Genomic DNA, 15644 nt, shown 5'->3' on the forward strand with positions numbered 1-15644 from the left:
TTTTTATTTGATTACTTTCTCATACATTTTTATTATGCTTTTGAGTTTTATAATGTCAAATAATAAAAGTTAAATTCATGTTTGTACAAATGAGATATTAATACTACACAATACAGGGTGTAGTATGAGAATTGCTTGAGTTAGTAAATGTATGGATAATTTGTAAGTAAGGTAATACTCTAATAATGGTAAGTTTAGAAATATGATAATTTGTCATGGATATTCCTGTTTTTGTTGGAATTCTAAGAAGTTTTGCTTTACACTAATGCTCTTAATGTCAGTCAAGTGATCTATGAGTACATGATGAGACAAGAGAGGACTTGGTGAACTGAACAGAGGCAAAGAGAATTATGTCCCAGTAAAATTTCTGAAAACTCTTTATATGACTCTATTAAAATATAATCAGCTAAATATTTTATTTTTTTGTTTCTATGTCTGTTTCATAGAAGTGTCTCCTAATTAATACAACAGTACATAAATGTGTATTTCATTTCCACAGTTAAAATTTAATGAAATGTGCAAGTGAATGGAATAATCTCCAATGTTTCTTTTATGAATGATTCTAAATGTCTTACCTAAAGATTTCATTTTCCATTCTCACTACTGCCTAATGCATAAAGTGTCACTAAAGAATGCAGCTTGACCAGGTGGTGGCACAGTGGATAGAGCATCGACCTGGGACACTGAGGACCCAGGTTCAAAACCTCAACATCGCTGGCTTGAGTGTGGGCTCATATGGCTTGAGCACAGGCTCACCAACTTGAGCACGGGATCACCGACTTGAGTGTGAGATCATAGACATGATACCATTGTCAACCAGCTTGAACCCAAAATTTACTGACTTAAAGCCCAAGGTCACTGGCTTGAGCAAGGGGTCACTGACTCAGCTAGTGTCTCCCCTCCCAGTCAAGGCACATATGAGAAAGCAATCAATGAACAATTAAAGTGACACAACTATGAGTTGATAACTCTCATCTCTCTCCCTTCTTGTCTGTTTATTGTCTGGCTCTCTGTCTCTTTCTATCGAAAAAAAAAAAAAGAAAAGAATGCATAGTTCTTTGGCCTTTATATTACTAAATCTGCCACTTAATTTGCCCAGAATGTTCTCCCCATTTTGCAGTGTCAACATCATCTGCCTCATTCAATAAATATCTTCTCAAAACCAGTAATTCTAATTATATAATGTAACCTCCTCATTTAGTCTTTTTACCAGTATAACACTTAAAGCCCTTCATGGGAACATCTACAATGGGCTCATAAATGTTTTTGTAATTTTCTTTGGTTCTTTTCTCTCTCTCATTAAATCAAACAACTAACTAGGATACTTGTCTTTTATTTCCCTTGAAACTCTTCACTGTCTCCAGCAAAGGGGTCATCATTTAGCAGATATTCAACAAAATTGTTGACTAAGAAAATCAACACTAGATCTTGGTAAACTATTGCTCTCTGTGCTCCAGTATTTTGCACTTTTCAGAGGAATAATGTGAAGGGAATTTACCATTAGAAAAGTGTTTTTCTGAAATCCTTGAACAGAGAATACTCTTCAACAATTACGTGAAATAGTACCACAATTGCAATGATTTCTAGATGTCACTCTGCTACAAATCTGCCATCTAAGAACAAAAGATAATGCCACTTGAAGAAAACTGGTTAACAAAGTGATGTGCAAGGCCAAAGTGCCACTTACTCTACCCTACATCAAACACCAGACTTCACTTTAATCTTCTGACACTGGGAAAAATAATTTTAAGGCAATTTCAGCTAAGACAACAATCTTTGGGGGAAAAAAGAGAAAAAGAAAAACAAAAACAGAGACAAAAGCATCCTTTACCAAGAACAGCTTGGTTCCAATCTGGAATACCTATTTTCTTTGTTCTAGTTTATCTGTTAGAATTCAAAAGGTTTTACCAGATGGGCTCTCCATTAAAAATCAATTTAAATAAGTGGTTATTTAATACCATAAAAGCCTATAAAATTTTTTTGTACTAGTAGCTAGGAAAACATCCTACTAATCTAATGACAAGAACACAATTAGAAGAGAAAATTTCAATATTAAATCCTCATAACTCAAAGTTGAACAAATGATACAATCAATACATTACAATAAAAAGTCTCTGAATCTTGGAAGATTTTAGAAATAATACTTTATAGTCAGTACAGTAGTTTAACAACCAAATTAAAGTTGGACAAGTCTTAGAAAAACTACTGATTTTCATTATTTAAAGTAATTTTAGTGCCTTATAGTACAAAATGTTTGGATAATACCTCTGAATTGCTCTTATTATAAAATTGCTGTTTTTTCTTTCCGGAATGATACATACTTTTAACTTCTCCCCAGAGTAACCACTTTCTTATCTTTCAGACCCCAGACTAATTGTCACTTTATCAAAAAGGCATTTTCTTAACTCTCAAATATTACTATTTTTCCCCTAATATCTTCTTCTGCAACTTTGTATATTTTTGTAAAATACACACCACAATTTGTAATTGTAAATTTATTTTGTTTATTATTAACTGTCTCCCTCACTAGACTTTCACTTCCATGATGTAAGGCATCTGTCTCTACTTTCTGACACTCTGTAGCTACTGTCTAGCACAGTGCCCAGTTGTTAGCATGTGAACAGTAAGTACTTGTATGAACAAAAGAATAAAAAATGATAAGGCCTCATCATGTAATTCAATATTGCCAGAACACTGATTCATTTCTATTACTAATTTGAGTTTAGAAAGAATTATTGGGTACCTATGGTACTCTTCAGTGAGTGGTACCAACTAGATGAGCATTTTATTTTCCATTCTCATCCTTTTTAAGCCCATCATAATCTGGTTTATACAGTATAATGACACTTTTAACTATGGATTATTTATATATAAACATATATCAACCTTTAGAAGGTAGAGTTTATCATGAAAACTTTTCCTCTGAGACCAGATAATGCGATATGCTTACAATTTCTCATCCTTTTCCTAAGCACTCCTGAAAAAATAGAAAATATGAATATAAAGGTTGAATGAAGTTACTGCAATACTACTTAGGCATTGCACTTAGTGGTTTGTGCTCTTGTCAGTGGCCCATCTAGCAGCAGTTGTTATGTCGATTTCAGAGTTCATAATCAATGATATCCTGGAGAGCTTCAATATCGCAAAACCCCATTCTCTCAATCTAGTATATACCAGTCCAGTCCAACCTTTTAGTTCAGTCTGTTTCCTTCCTTTGTTTTTTTTCCTTCTCTAATATCTGTCTCACCTTGCTGGGAAGAAAAACAAGCAGGGGAAATAAGTACATATATTTTCTAGTTACCTTTCTCTTTATTCTCCACATTATTTTTATATCATTTTTATTTAGAAGCCTGTGGAAATAAGACATCTAAAAAATGGATGGGATTTGCCATATAAAAATGCATATACTGACATTAAACATGTAGAAGATAGTTCTTTAAAATCACCATGATTAGGCCCAGGCTAGTCGGCTCAGCGATAGAGCCTCCGCTCGCATGTGGAAGTCCCAGGTTTGATTACTGGTCAGGGCACACAGGAGAAGCGATCATCTGCTTCTCCATCCCTTCCCCTCTTTTTCTTTCTCTCTCTCTCTCTTCCCCTCCCACAGTTGTGGCTGGAATGAGCAAGCTAGCCCCGGGCCCTGAGGATTGCTTCAGGTGCTAAAATAATTCACTTGCCGAGCAACAGAGCAGAACATCAGCTCCAGACGGGGTTGCGGGATGGATTCTGGTCTGGGCATATGTGGGAGTCTGTCTCTCCACCTCCTTGCCTCTAATTTGATTAGAAAAAAAAATTGGGAATAAGTTTAGCTGTGGACATGGAAAAAAAAAAGAAAAAAATCACCACAATTAGGTCAGAAGTTCTAGAGCTGTCATGGCAGCACTGTGTCAGACCCGTGCCTGTAACTGCTGAGAGTCATTTCCTGTATCTGTCCCTGTTCTCTCGGTGCTGTTGAGGCGTGGACACTGAGAGTGGCCCAGGGAGTGAGAGTTCCAGGTCCATGGAGTCTAGAACATGCTCAGGTGGCTTAGCGAGCGCTGCAGTGGAAGGTGGAACTCAGGTGGACAAGGGGTTCTCTGTGGAATCCTTCGAGTCTATGCTGAGACATTCTCCTCCTACACAGATAGGACCTGCCAAGGATGAACTAGTTGTTGGGCTAATTTTTTGCATTGCGGAGAAGAATCTTTTTAAATAGATTTTGGTGGCAAGTTTCAGTGTGTGTGAAAAAGACCAGAAGTGGATGGAGCGAAATACTATCTAGGAGCCAGAGTCCAGCTGTGGTTATGAGATCTTGAACTTACATCTAAGTTTCTGGGAGCCACAACAGACACAACTATACTAGAGGCATATGCAGTTCTCTGGACTCCAGGAGAGTAAAGACTCCAAATCAAAAGAGAAACATCGTGAGAAATAAATGAACTTCGCTTAGCATTCACTCCTTCTTTGTATAACCCAGATATTTATCAAGAATGAAATTAGAGCCCTGGCCGGTTGGCTCAGTGGTAGAGCCTCGGCCTGGCGTGTGGAAGTCCCGGGTTCGATTCCCAGCCAGGGCACACAGGAGAAGCGCCCATCTGCTTCTCCACCCCTCCCTCTCTCCTTCCTCTCTGTCTCTCTCTTCCTCTCCAGCAGCCGAGGCTCCATTGGAGCAAAAGATGGCCCGGGCGCTGGGGATGGCTCCTTGGCCTCTGCTTCAGGCGCTAGAGTGGCTCTGGTCGCGACAGAGCAACGCCCGGATGGGCAGAGCATCGCCCCCTGGTGGGCGTGCCGGGTGGATCCCGGTCGGGCGCATGCAGGAGTCTGTCTGGCTGTCTCTCCTGGTTTCCAGCTTCAGAAAAATACAAAAAAAAAAAAAAAAGAAAAAAAAAAGAATGAAATTAGAAAATTGTGAATAAATGAATGAAAGCTATAATTTTAGCTTTTATTTGTTAGAATTTTCTTTAGCTGTATCTCCCTTCCCCTTTTTTAAATCCCATTTTCCTCTTTGTTTGGGATAGTGTAAACCCTACTGGGAAATTCTATCATTGAATAAATATGTTTTGAATGCAAACAGAAACAAAATAAAATCACCAGGAATAATATCTTCTTTCTCACTCTCTTTCTACATATATATGTAATGTATAAATACTTTTCAGTTATTTCTCATATTAATCATTATGGGGATCTCTGAGAGAGAGAAAGAGAGAGAGGAGATATTTTTCATTATTATGTTATATTGCATAATTGGACTTCTTTTCACTACTTGGCAACTTAGTTGGCAATCATCAACAATATTGTCTATATTCTTGATGAAAGTGCTTATACCATGAAGAGATTATAAAATATAATTGAAGTCTCAGAACATAATTTTAGTGGACAGAGATCCCCATAATGATTAATATATGAAATAATTGAAAAGTATTCAATATATAAAGTAATTAATACTAAATATTTTAAATAAAAGTACAAAAACCAAGACATTTATAATATTCAATCCCAAGGTAGTTTCAATTAAGTTAATGAAACATATATTTTGACATATGTAAAGATTTCACTCAATTGTTTACACATGCATGTTAGTACTAATTTTCTCATAATTTTATCTTAAAACAAATTTAATCAGTACTTTTATAAGATAAAATTCTAGTCTTTCTATATGTACCATAGAACTGCTGTCTAATACAGTAACCCTTGGCTACATATGGCAATTTAAATTACTTAAAATAAATAAAATGACAAATTCAGTTCTTCTATTGCACAAGCGACAGTTCAAGTATTCAATAACCATGTGGCCAGGACAACCATATTAGTGATTCTGTATTATATATGAACATTTTCATCATTGCAAAAGCTTCTATTAAAGTAATGCTATATACAGAAAGCAAACTGATGTTGCCAGAAGGGAGCAGGGTAAGAGGACTAGGCAAAAAGGAGTAAGAGGTATAGACTTCCAGTTATAAAATAAATAAGTGTCAGGGATATAATGTATAACATTAAGAAAATAATATTATTGTAGCTATTTTTGTATGGGACAGATGGTCGCTAGAATTATTGCACTAATCACATCATAAAACATATAAATGTCAAACCACTATGTCGTGCACCTGAAACTAATATAATATTGTGTATCAACTATACTTTAATAAAAAATGTATTTTATAAAAAGATTTTGCCCTGGCCGGTTGGCTCAGCGGTAGAGCGTCGGCCTAGCGTGCGGAGGACCCGGGTTCGATTCCCGGCCAGGGCACACAGGAGAAGCGCCCATTTGCTTCTCCACCCCTCCGCTGCGGTTTCCTCTCTGTCTCTCTCTTCCCCTCCCGCAGCCAAGGCTCCATTGGAGCAAAGATGGCCCGGGCGCTGGGCATGGCTCTGTGGCCTCTGCCTCAGGCGCTAGAGTGGCTCTGGTCGCAATATGGCGACGCCCAGGATGGGCAGAGCATCCCCCCCCTAGGGGGCAGAGCACCGCCCCTGGTGGGCGTGCCGGGTGGATCCCGGTCGGGCGCATGCGGGAGTCTGTCTGACTGTCTCTCCCTGTTTCCAGCTTCAGAAAAATGAAAAAAAAAAAATAATAAAAAAATAAATAAAAAGATTTTATTTTTTAAATTTATTTTTAATTTATTTTTTTTTACAGAGACAGAGTCAGATAGAGGGATAGATAGGGAGAGACAGACAGAAACCGAGAGATAAGAAGCATCAATCATTAGTTTTTTGTTGTGCATTGCAACACCTTAGTTGTTCATTGATTGCTCTCTCATATGTGCCTTGACTGTGGGGCTACAGCAGACCCAGTAACCCCTTGCTCAAGCCAGTGACCTTGGGTCCAAGTTGGTGAGCTTTTGTTCAAACCAGATGAGCCCGCACTCAAGCTGGCTACCTCAGGGTCTTGAACGTGGGTCCTCAGCATCCCAGTTCGACGCTCTATCCACTGCACCACCACCTGGTCAGGCTTATAAAAGGAATTTTATACAGTTGATTTAGTGATAACCAGGGCAATGGACAACACATTTTAATGTATGTTTATGGGTATTATTAACATAATAAGACTTTTCTGGTATGTTGCTGCTTGGGTTCTGCACCCAATTCCAATGGGGGATTCCCCCCACACCACCAGGCAATTCAATTCTGACACTATCTACCTGGATATAACATCAGATTACACAGGTTAAGGGCTCAGTTCTACAAACTGCCCCTCCTGCCTCATTTCTGACATCAGTTGCTAGCCCTGGTTGTAACCAGCTGCTTTTGACAGAATGGATATAAATTAGGTTTCCATTACCCCTTCTATGGGTTTGCTTAATTTGTTAGACTGGTTCACAAAACTCAGAGAAACACTTTATTTACTAGATCACTGGTTTATTATTACAAAAGCTATAACTCAGGAATGACCACATAGAGGAGATGCTCAGGGTAAGGTATGGGAAAGGGGCAAGGAGCTTCCAGGCCTTCTCTAATCTGTCCACATTCCTAATATCTCCCAGAAACTTTTCTATTCAGTCCTTTTGGGCTTTTATGTAGACTTCTTTACATAGCCATCACTGATTAAAGGATTGGCCACTGGCAATTGATTTAACTTACCCTCCATCTCCTCTCCTCTACCTGCAAATCAAAGGGTGGGGAGTCTGTATCCACTCATTGGCCTGGGGGAAGGGCACATTTTGCTGTGCTTTGATAGACACTGCTGAAAAGAAATCCACAGGCCCAAAATAGCATCACTTGTGCTACAGCCCATGACATCGATTCGAGATTTTTTTTTTTTGTATTTTTCTGAAGCTGGAAACGGGGAGAGACAGTCAGACAGACTCCCACATGCACCCGACCGGGATCCACCTGGCACGCCCACCAGGGGCAATGCTCTGCCCACCAGGGGGCGATGCTCTGCCCCTCTGGGGCATCGCTCTGCCGACCAGAGCCACTCTAGCGCCTGGGGCAGAGGCCAAGGAGCCATCCCCAGTGCCCGGGCCATCCTTGCTCCAATGGAGCCTTGGCTGCGGGAGGGGAAGAGAGAGACAGAGAGGAAGGAGGGTGTGTGTGGAGAAGCAAATGGGCGCTTCTCCTAAGTGCCCTGGCCAGGAATCGAACCCGGGTCCCTCGCACTCCAGGCCGACGCTCTACTGCTGAGCCAACCGGCCAGGGCCTCGATTCGAGATTTAATACCTGATTAATTGTTGTTTCAACTTCTTCCAGAATCATAATCTTAATCAACCAATCTGGAATTTTCTAGTCAACATCAATGAGGTAATTAGTCATGCAGGTCCTCTCCATTTCTAGCCACCCCTACCCCAGCCTTACTAAGAAGCAATCTGCATAATAAAAACCCTTGCCATTTCCTAAAAGGCCTTGCAATTTCCTTCCCCCTAAAATAAGATTTCCTGGTATAAAAGAAATCCTCCCTCCCTCCCTCTTTCTTCCTTTCTTTCTCTTTCTTTCTTTCTTTCTTTCTTTCTTTCTTTCTTTCTTTCTTTCTTTCTTTCTTTCTTTCTTTCTTTTTGTTAATAGCTCCCTTGTTTCACCCTTCATCCTATAAAAATCTTTTATATCATAAATCCCATTGAATTGCTCTTCTAGTTGCTAGATGGGATGCTACTCGATTTCTAAATCACTTAAATCAATAAAATCTTAAAATTTACTTGGTTGAAGTTTGTTTTCTTACAATACATTATGATTTTTTGGCAAATGAGTTTGTAAAATTTGTGTTTTTTGAGTTTCCTCACTTTTAGTGTTAAAAAATGGCACTGGGCAGCACCAGGTATTGTGATCTGTGAAATTGCAGATTACCTTCCTGCTTGGGAAGGGCACTGTCTTGCTAATGTTTGCTGGAGAAGAGGTTTTTCATGCCAGAAAGTATTGAAAAGAGAAGGGAGGAAGACATATTTTGGCAGAGTTTGTACAGAGGGAAAGGAGAAGATATGTAGATGGAAACCAAAGGTGAGGGGCTTTTGTGAGCTCTGCTGAGACTGGTGAGACCCTTGATTCTAGGAGGAACCAGAGAAGATTCTCCTGGTTGTGGAACCAGAGAATGTGTGAGTGGCTTTGGGAGCCCTGAGTGAAAGGGAAGTGTGTTTTTCCTGTGTATTTGCTTGCCGGCCAGTGCAAGACTTTCATAAAGGAATGCCCCACCATTTTTTGGCTCCACTGTTTCTTTACTGTCTACTCAAATCTAATAAGAACCTGCATGTGAATGGCCATGATGGTGGTGACTGCTGGCCATTCAATGATCCTCTGACTCTTGTCAGAATTCTCTGCTTTTTGAATAGTATAATCTTTCTCTCTGCATGTGAACACTTCCAGTTACATGAGTTTTCACCAGAAACATATTTTTTCTTTTGCAGAACTTTTTTTTATCTCTAATTTACTTTATTATATGTTGATTTTATGCTACTGCTCAGAACAAACAAATATGTGATTGCTTATAAAACTCCATTTGTGCTTTGCATACACATAGATACAAATAAATTCTACAGTGAGAAGTATAATAAAAGTAGAAATGCTGCCCAAAGAGAGATAATATTTATAAAATCAATATCAAATAATAAAATAGACATATCTGAAAAATTTCTTTGAGGTCCAGAGTTTAAACTGAAATTATCAGCCAGTGATTTCTTAGATATGTACATCTAAAACAACATTACTGATGTTTGTTCTAACACCATTATGATTTGTGAATATTTTATTTATACGTACATTTTTAAAACACACATTTCCTTTCACCGAAGAGTTTTTGTTTGAAGTGAAACAACATGTCATGATCAATGAGAGAAGATGCTTATTGAATAGAGCACTGGATTGGAAACAAGGGAAAACATTCACTTAAAACCCTGAGGTTCTGTTTCATTAGATATAAAATGAAGAAGTTGGGCATTATTATTTTTGTCACAGCTTCTACCATTATGTCATAACCCCAATAAGAAAATGAGGACACCACAAAACACAGGGTTAGAAAATCAAATCAAAGTCAAGTCAATAAAACGAGTGTTATTGTACCATTAAATAATTCTGTTCCATCTTGGAAATGTTAGTCTTCATAGTATTTTCTTAGTAAATCACAGTGATTACTCCCTTGCAAGTTAGATGTTCTGCTCAGTATGTTAATCTTTTTTTGTCAGAACTTTAAGGAATCATTTATTAAGGAAAGTAATGGTCTAAGAGGATAAATGATATTCTAGTGGCCTTAATTTGTACAATCAAATTTCTTTAATCTTGCCTAACTGTGGAGAAATGCTGTTGAGGCTTAGAAAAGCAATCAGAAAACAAAAACATTTAAGGAACATTTTTTTAAAAAAGAATATATAGAAAAAACGGTTGACTGAATGATAACATAGCTGGATTATTTACTTTAGAAAGTTCTAAATGCTTTGGTAAGAATTTGTGCAAATAAGAAAACTGACACATGAGGGGAAACAGAATACAACCACCCCAAAATGTACCACTTTGGCAGTAAATTGTTTTGAGCTAAAGGCAATTGAGACCCAGTAGACTCAGGAAAAGTTCTCCTCTTTTTTTAAAGCCTCAAAGAATTTAGATAGGAGGCCTGGCCCCAGAAAGAGAGCTAATTCCAGAGAAAACTTGTTTTTGTTTGTTTGTTTGTTTGTTTGTTTTTGGAGGTAGAGAGAAAGAACGGGAGAGAGGCAAGAGAGAGATGAGAAACATTAAGTCATAGTTGCTTCACTTTAGTTGTTCACTGATAGCTTCTCCTACATGCTTTGACCGGGGATCTCAAGTCAAGCCAGTGTCCTGTTGCTCAAGCCAGTGACCTTTGGGCTCAAGCTGGCAAGCCCACGCTCAAGATAACAAGCGTGTGCTCAAGCTGGTGACCTCACGGTTTTGAACCAGGGAAGTCTGTGTCCTGGGTCGATGTTCTATCCACTGTGCCACCACCTATCAGGTAGAGATAACTTTTTATATCAGAAAGACTTATATGATGGCAGTGCAAACATTTGTTGACCAAACATCTGCTTTTCTCTTATCCCTTTGAACTGTCTTCTTCTGCTGTGTAGTCCCAGACCTCTATCTGCTTCTCCTTAGTTTAGGATCATACAGAAGCCTCAATTATCTAAATGCCTGGGAGACTCATGTGTTTGTGGGGCTCCCATAGGCACATCACTGAATTTATTTTTCTCCTGTTTATCTGTCTTATGAGAATTTAATTATTAGATCTGCTAATGAACCTAGACTGGAAGAAGAAAAAAAATTTCCTCCCCTACATATAAAATCCACAAACACATTTTGGGCCAAGAGGAGTTAATCTGGAAAATAACTCCTGGTTTATCATTAGAAACAATTACAAAATTATTGTCTCTCTGACTGTACCAACACTAATTCTGGTGGAGAATTTGACTAAATTAAGAATTGACCTAATATCTACACATAATATGCACAGGCAAATGGCTATTAAATTCACTGGCTTGCCTTTCTTTGTGATCCATCATTCAGATGAAGAGCCCTTACATTCTTTTTGCTATGACAAAAGCCTTTCTTGATCACAGCATTTACTCATTAAAGAGCTGTGACATGTACTTAACGACTCTTAAAAGGCACACAAAGGTGTCCAGAGGCAAATGACACCTTAATATTTAATTATTTGTGTAAAATCAGGAATGAAGGCCACCCCTGAAAAGCATACGTTAAAACCCTCTTACTCACCCTTTCTTACTAATGACTGTATATTTGGTATGTGGGCTATTGTGGTGACTGAATGACGTTGGACTTGAAGATTTTAGAGTTGCTAGTAGTAGATAAGAGCACTGGTTTTTTACTTTAGAGCCAAGTTTCCTGAGTTTGAATGCAGGCTTAGCCATCTACCAATTATGTGACACTAAGCAAATCACTTAATCTTCCTGTAACTCAGTTCTCTTCTCTGTAAAATGCAGATAATGGTATTACTTTAAAAGGTCATTGTAAGAATTAAATCAGCTACTATTTGTAAAAGATTTAGAATAGTGTTTAACATATAATTAATGCTGTATAAGTACATGTTAAATAAAAATTAAAGATTGGTAAAATAGACGAACATTTCCTTCTCTGAATATAATTTGAAATAGGGCAGAACTTGATTTCATGATGCCAAAGGGCATCACAAGAGCAATAAAGCATCTTAAAATTCAGTGTGTCTAATGTTCTTTGTCTTTTATTGGATATTATAGAACATTAAGAGATGATGGTTGAGCCCTGGCTGGTTGGCTCAGCGGTAGAGCGTCGGCCCAGCGTGCGGAGGACCCGGGTTCGATTCCCGGCCAGGGCACACAGGAGAAGCGCCCATTTGCTTCTCTACCCCTCCGCCGCGCCTTCCTCTCTGTCTTCCCCTCCCGCAGCCGAGGCTCCATTGGAGCAAAGATGGCCCGGGCGCTGGGGATGGCTCTGTGGCCTCTGCCCCAGGCGCTAGAGTGGCTCTGGTCGCAACATGGCGACGCCCAGGATGGGCAGAGCATCGCCCCCTGGTGGGCAGAGCGTCGCCCCGTGGTGGGCTTGCCGGGTGGATCCCGGTCGGGTGCATGCGGGAGTCTGTCTCTCCCTGTTTCCAACTTCAGAAAAATGCAAAAAAAAAAAAAAAAAAAAAAAAAAAAAAAAAAAGAGATGATGGTTGAAGGAGACCCAAGTTGGAGATTGAGGAAGTGATTTCATCTTATTAAAAATATGTATCTTAGGTTTGATACTTTTTACAGAGAAAATCGATTCCATTTATATGTATAAAAGTTATCACGAAGCATAAATTAATGGAGTTAAAATTAATAATATTTAGCTAAGATGTTTTAAACTAGCAAGATCTGACACATTAAATTGAAATTATACATGAAATTAAAACACAGAGAACTCATTTGGGAAATGATTCATTCTTTTCTTGTGTCGCCAAGGTTGTATTTAGCACATCAAAGGAGACTTTGCCACTTATTAGCTGTGTGACTTTGGGAAAATTATTCAGATTATCTAAAGTCCTTTCCTCATCAGTAAAATAAACTTGACAACAACTCCGTGACTTATCCTCCAACTGCTACCCTATTCCATTTCCCTCACAGGACAATTGGGAGTATAAATAGTTTTGTATACAGTACAGCTCTATGGATTAAACTGAGTGTGTATCTTGGCTTGGGTTTCCCTGACAGCAGAGCTTGAAACAAGTTTTTGAGAATAGGATGTTTATTTGATAGGTTATCCGTGGAACGATAAAGGAGAGAGTGGAAAGTGTCAATGGAAAACCAGTTTTCCCTGTGAACAAATATGTTCAATCTCCCTGTGAGTTCTAAGAGGAATTATATAAAATTCGGTAGAATTGGCTTCCCCCAAAGGACAGAAAGCTGAAACATTTCACTAGACTCCTCCATTGACTCATGTTTTTCCTGGAGGGCATTAAAACCCTAGCTAGATCTATCAATAAGGAGAAGGAAGCAGAAGGAAGCCTTGGCAGAAAAACAGAGGCACTAATGCCCTTAAATTGGCATTCTGGGAGTATGCAAGGTCCTGTCTATTGTAGCTACAGGTGAGGTCAGTGGTGGGTAGTAGAAATGTGGTACAGACAGTAACAGTATTCATTACAGTGTGTTTTACTATGTTATAGTGAGTAGAATTAAAATCAGGGTACTGCATATAGAGTAATAATTTACTCTGGTCTATTAATGTTTTTTCATTTGCTTGGTTGTGCTGGAACAAAGTGTTTACTCATTCTGTTGTTCAGAGGAAGTCCAGCCTTCTCTCATCAGCTCTCTGTGATCTTTTAATTCCCTTATTTTGCCAAGATAGATCCTTCCCCTCATATGTGGGAAGCAGAATTTAACAAGTCTATGTCTGCTAGCATCTACCTTGCTCTGGCCACCATCACTAAAACTGGCATTCTGCATTTTGTATATAACTAGATTTTCTCTGCTTTCATGATATTTATCATATTCTTTTGCAGAAAAATATTTGAATTTCTACATTTTCCCTTCCTACCTCGATCCATATTAGACTATTACTGCTAGAAAGCAATATTGACTGATTTTAATTACAAATGATTACATTTTCTACAACATTTAGAATATTTTAAAAGCCTATGTTATAGTTAATTTTAACTGTCAACTTAACTGGGCCACAATGTTCCCAGATATTTGGGTTAAACATGATACCTGAGTGTGTCTGTGGAGGCGGAGGGGTATGGATAGGATTAAAATTTTAATTAGTAGGCAGAGCAAAACAGGTTGTCCTCCTCAGTGTGGGTGGGCCTCATCCAATCCGTTGAAGGCATGAATAGAATAAAAGGCTAAGTAAGAAAGAATTCTCTCTTTGCCTTACTGTTTCTGAGCTGAAACATTGATTTTCCTGTACCTCGGGACTCAGACTTGAACTTGGATTAGAATTTACACAATAAGGTACTGGAAGTCCTAGTCCAGCATTCAGACAAGGAGACATCCAAATTGGAAAAGAAGAAATAAAGGACATCCAAATTGGAAAAGAAGAAATAAAACAGTCATTATTTGCTGATGACATGATACTGTACCTAGAAAACCCTGACATCTCTGACAAAAAAACTATTAGATCTGATAAATGAATTCAGCAACGTGGCAGTAGACAAAATTAATATTTAGAAATTAGTGACATTTTATACACCAATAATGAACTATCAGGAAGATCAACTAAGGAGGAAAAAAGAAAAAAAAGGTGTATTGTGTGTGGAAACTTCAAAGGGCAGGGATTACAACTCATATGGTAAGCAAATGATTAATAAACAAATGTTTCCTGGGTCATCTTTAACAGTGGGACACAGAGAGAACTCTGATTAAATGTGACCTAGTAGGTTCCTTTTTGTCACATACTAGTTCATATTAAACTAGTTATCTATAATAATTGCTCCCTCCCTGGAGCAGATCCTCTCTGTACATTCTTTTAGGAAGTTAGGGGGAAGGTCAAAGATTTTTCCTGGGTCTTTCATTTCTTAAAAATAATCAACTTAATAAAAGGTGAAAGATTTATATGATCTGAGGAGAGACCAGAGCATAGCAAGGATGGACCTGGAAAGCATTATGCTAAGTGAAATATGTCAATCAGGAAAAGACAAGTACTACATGATTTTTTTTCACATATGGACTCTAATGAACAAAATGAACCAACATGCAAAATAGGGACAGACTCGTACATAAAAAGCAGGCTAACAGCTGTTGTGGTGGGAGGTTCCAGGTGATAGGGTTGGAAGGATTAAACAAAAAAGGAAAAAAAATGAGAAAGGAAAAAGTTCATGGACATGGACAACAGTGTGATGATTGCCAGAAAGAGGGGAGTGAGAAAAGGTGGAGGAGGGTGGGTATAAGGGGGATAAATGGTGATGGAAGGAGACTTGATTTGGGGTGGTGAACACACAATACAATGTACGAATACTGTGTTGTTGAATCATACACCTGAAACCTGTATAATTTTTTGACCAGTGTCACCCCAATAAATTCAAATATAACCAGCTTAATATAAATATAATCAATACCCAAAGGGCAGATTTTGAGGTGGCAAATACTGTTTCCCTTCAGATCCAAAGTTAATTAATATCCTCTCCCCTATATTAAACTACTCCATGTTTGTTACTGTAGTGATGAGAACATAATCTATTCCTCTTGCCAGTTATAACAAATCACTTATACACAGCTACAAAGGTATAAGCTGTCATTCAGTGCTACTATTAACATTGCAAAATGGACAGAAAGAAATAGTAA

General features: G+C 38.4%; 1 pseudogene; it reads left to right on the forward strand.

Moving 5' to 3' along the window:
* Window positions 1-3873: 3873 nt before the first annotated feature.
* On the forward strand, window positions 3874-4414 carry LOC136316662 (small ribosomal subunit protein bS1m pseudogene; annotated as a pseudogene).
* Window positions 4415-15644: the final 11230 nt, after the last annotated feature.

This window comes from Saccopteryx bilineata, chromosome X (assembly GCF_036850765.1).
Source record: "Saccopteryx bilineata isolate mSacBil1 chromosome X, mSacBil1_pri_phased_curated, whole genome shotgun sequence".
Taxonomy (NCBI): Eukaryota; Metazoa; Chordata; class Mammalia; order Chiroptera; family Emballonuridae; genus Saccopteryx; species Saccopteryx bilineata.